This window comes from Lissotriton vulgaris, chromosome 11, assembly GCF_964263255.1.
Source record: "Lissotriton vulgaris chromosome 11, aLisVul1.2, whole genome shotgun sequence".
NCBI lineage: Eukaryota > Metazoa > Chordata > Amphibia > Caudata > Salamandridae > Lissotriton > Lissotriton vulgaris.
In genome coordinates, this window is record NC_141699.1 from 1,040,750,985 (window position 1) to 1,040,755,237 (window position 4,253).

The following is a 4,253-nucleotide window of genomic DNA, read 5'->3' on the forward strand; positions in this document are numbered from 1 at the left end:
AGAGGGTGTGGCTTAACGGCTAGGACAGCTGACTTTGAAGCTGGGGTAACCAGGTTCGACTCAAACATCCTGTGATTTGGAGCAAATCACCTAATCTCCCCGTACCTGCAAAAACAAGCATTTGCAATGCAATAGGTCTCGCAGTTACACGAGTTAAAGCTATTGGCATTGTAAATGACAATGCCTTTTATTTATGTTTTTAAAATTAAAACAAATATAAAAGGCATTGTTATTTGCAATGTCAATAGCTCAAACTCGCGTAAATGCGAGATCTATTGCATTGCAAATGCTTGTTCATAAAATGTTTTGACCTTCTCTCCATTACCCTCTTCCATTCTATTTCCATGGCTGCTGCCAGGTTATGGAACACTTTGCCTACCCACATCTCTAAGCTTGGCCCTGCACTGGCTTCCTATAAAAAAAAGAGACCTCTATTTAAGAACCTTGTCTTAGTCCACAGGGCCCTTAATCAGATGAGCGCTGGATATCTCAGTGTGAGGATGGGTTTCTATGTTACCTCCAGATCCCTTCATTTGGTCAGTGCTTTTTTGGCCAAAATTTATGGGATTTGGTGCGCTAGAGCCAGAGGCAGATCTTTTTCCTTTCTGGGTCCAACTGCTTGGAATAAATTGCCTCTTGAACTCCGGACCATTACAGACACCTACTTGTTCAAAAAGAAACTAAAAATATGGCTTTTTAATCAGGTATGCACTGCCTACGTCCCCTGTGCAGTGATGTCAGAAGTGCAGAGCACCAGGACACTCTTGGGAATAATAGTGCACTATACAAATGCCCTTTCATTTATTTGTCTTGTTTAAAAAATCCTTGAAAACCTGGCTATTTTCATCTTAGTTCTTCCCGGCACTGTAGTCGGTGGGTTTTGCGTCTTCGGTATAGCGCTTGGATACCTTTGGGTTTAATGCACTCTATAAACTCCAATTTTAATTTGATTTCATGTGTCTGCCAAGCGCTGCCAGAAAGAATAAGGGCAGCAAAGGTGCTATGCAAGCAACAAATAGTGTCTCAGACCCTTATATGAGACAAGCAGTCAAGATAGAATATTTAGATTTTGGCAAACAAAACTTTTTTCCTAACTGGAGTGGAATGTACATTACAACTGGATTAGGACAGAAGCTTGTTACTTTTGGAAGCCAATTTTATATGTCTGACTCTAGGCACAAGGTACATGAACGCGGTGCCTCGGGAAGGCGATGTGAAACTTGCAAACCAACTGGTCTAATTTCCCTCCTCTTGTCCACAATTGGGAGCCACAGGGGATGGAAACCAGAACAGGTCGCCACACACTCAAATATTACAACTCAACCAAGGACCTGCTCCTCCTATATGTGTGGACACTAATCCACCATATATCTCTTGAAAGGAACACCCTACTTAGAGTGTCACCGCAGTGGGCCTGAGCTCTGGCCGTACACCTCTAAGCAGTCGACTGACTCAATACAGCGACTGTAACAAGACCTGTAACAAATTTACAGGGGGTATATCAGTTTCTTCTACGGGGGTGCTGGTATGCCAATGATTGGCAACTACCCGGTACAATAAACGGAGAAACGAGGTGCAGTGAAGCAGCTGACCCTAACCCTGATGAAATTGCCACCGAAGTGTGTATGGCAATGAAACATGTTGGTTTTAATTGAGCAGGCACACAGCAAGGAATAAAATAGAATAGCCAGTGTTGTCGAGCTCGTTTTTAAACTAGGGCACACAGAACTTCTAAATTAGATTTTGGGATCCCTATAGGGTCACTTATAGTATACACATTACACTTTTTGGTTTATCTTACTCTGCACCATTCACTCTTTACTCTTTTCTGTTGGCAGAAGCTAATGATGAGAACATGAGGACGCAGGCGAGTACCAGCTTGTAAACCTCCCTTGGTGTTACTCCCATGAGGCTCTGTCAACGTTTTTCCCACCTTTTCTCCTTTCCTCCTTCTTTGATGTCCCTCTGTATATTGATGGGAGGGCAGACTAGCAGACACAAACCAGATTTTTTTTTTATCTAAGTGGTGATTCAGGACACGTTGAGGCAGTTGTGATAAGCAGATCCACTGCGGTGACACTCTAAGTAGGGTGTTCCTTTCAAGAGATATATGGTGGATCAGTGTCCACACATATAGGAGGAGCAGGTCCTTTGTCGAGTTCTAATTTCCCTCCTCCCCAACACTACCTTCTAGAGTTCGGTATCGTTGCTGTATTGATCAAGAGAGATCCCTTGACTCCATTACTTTTTAATAGCGTCACATGAATTAAAAGCAGAGTGTGCAGATATTCAGACCATGCACCTTCAGACAGCACACGCACAGCAGCAGGTGCTCAACCTGCTCGGTTCTTTCTCTGGCTCAAACCAGTGACTTTGTGCACCCAGTTATCGAGCACAGTGGGGCTGATAACTGGAGGAAGAGAAAGGGAGAGAGAAACAGAGGCAGACAAACAAAGGGGCAGAGTTACAAGCCCCTTGCATGACTTTTGCGCCGCCGTTGCATCACTTTTGTGATGCAGTTGCGGCGTAAATGTTGCGGCCCATTTACAATGTGATGCATCTAGGGAGATGCATCACATTGTAAAGCCCTGCGTCACATTATAACTGCGTCAGGTATAATGTATGCAGGGTGGGCGTTGTCACGCAAAAAGCCATGAGGAACAGACGCAGTGAAATCTTCAAGCCTTCACTGCGTCAAAATCCCTACACCTGTTCAGACCAGGCGTAAGGAATGACACATGGCTATTTGTGTGGGACCCACCTATCTGCTGTGGCATATTGCTTGAGTTGTGTCACTCTCATGAGCAACTCCAGCAATGCATCACTTTCAGGCCAACAGATGCATCCGAATTTCTGATGCATCTGTTAATCACTGCGCCATGGAGCACTGTATTGTAAATACAGCGCATCTATTGTGCCACAAGGATATTCAGCGCGGACGCAAGGAAACTGACTCATCTATGCAGATGCGTAAATTCCTTGGAAATCTGACCCAAAGTAAGAGTAAGAAAGACAGAATAAGAAAGATCATGAGAAACATGTCGCAAGAGCGAAAGTAAGCAAGGGAGAGAAAAATGGAGGAGGGGAAAAGAGGGAACAAATAGAAAAAAATTGAGAAAGAGATGAGCGAGTGAAAGAGATAGAGAAGCAGGGAGGGAGAGGTAGCAAGAGAAGGAAAGAGGAAGAAAGATGAGGGAAATAGGATATGAGGGAGAATGAGAGCAGGGGCGGCTCTAAACTCATGGCGGCCCTGGGCAGGGAGCGTAGGCAGGGGGCCCCCGGAGGAACAGTTAGGGGGGCCCCCGGAGGAACGCAAGCGGAGGCCAGTGAAGAGGGGGGGGGTCAGGGTGTTTGGAAGTCGAACAGAGCCGGAGGCCGCCAAATCCCTGACAGGGGCCGCCTCGCAAATATGTATCCATCCTAAAATGATTATTATATTAAGGATATATATTGGCGTGGCGGCCCCTGGGGTTTGGTGGCCCTGTGCAGTGCACAGCTTGCACATGCCTAAGTCCGCCCCGGCGCCCCTGATGAGAGAATGTGCCAGATAAACCTGGGGCCTTATTTATGAAGGTCTTGCGCCACTTTCACATGACTTTTAAAATGGGAAAAAGACACGCACCGGTGGCGCAAGGCCTTCATAAATAAGGCCCCTGGTTATTATTCTCGGCTCGGTTTATGGTTTGGCTCCCAGAGTCAGGCCGGACTCCAGGCTCGTTTCTGGCTCGCACATCTGTACAAAAACACACCTTTACCTTGTCAGAGTAGACGACCATAATTGCGAGGATGCAAACAAAAAGTTGTTTTGATGGAAGAAAACAATTAAATGCACAAGATATTCCGTGTTGCAAGCACATTCGCAAACTGGAAGTACTTAGGGCGTCCAGGGGTAAACACCTGGCTCCTATCCCACACTGAACAGCAGCAACCCCAGTATTAACTGCAGGAAGGAAGACAATCTGAGCAGAACATATCCTCCACAGATTACAACCCAGCCCTCGAGAAACCATAACTTTCCACAAGAGATTACGTTTCTATAGAAACGTGTCAGTAGCTGAAGCAGAAACACAGGTGATAAAAAAAAACACGGAGCTTTAATTAGGAGGGCAGTAATTGGCGGCCTAGGACCGAGCCGGGAGATTATCTCCTTCCTGGTGGCTGGAGGCCTGGTTGCACGAGGAGCCCCGGGGTTCGCGCGCCCCTTCCTCGGAGCGCGTGGCGTCACGAGAGCCCGGGCGCGCGACGGAGCCCTT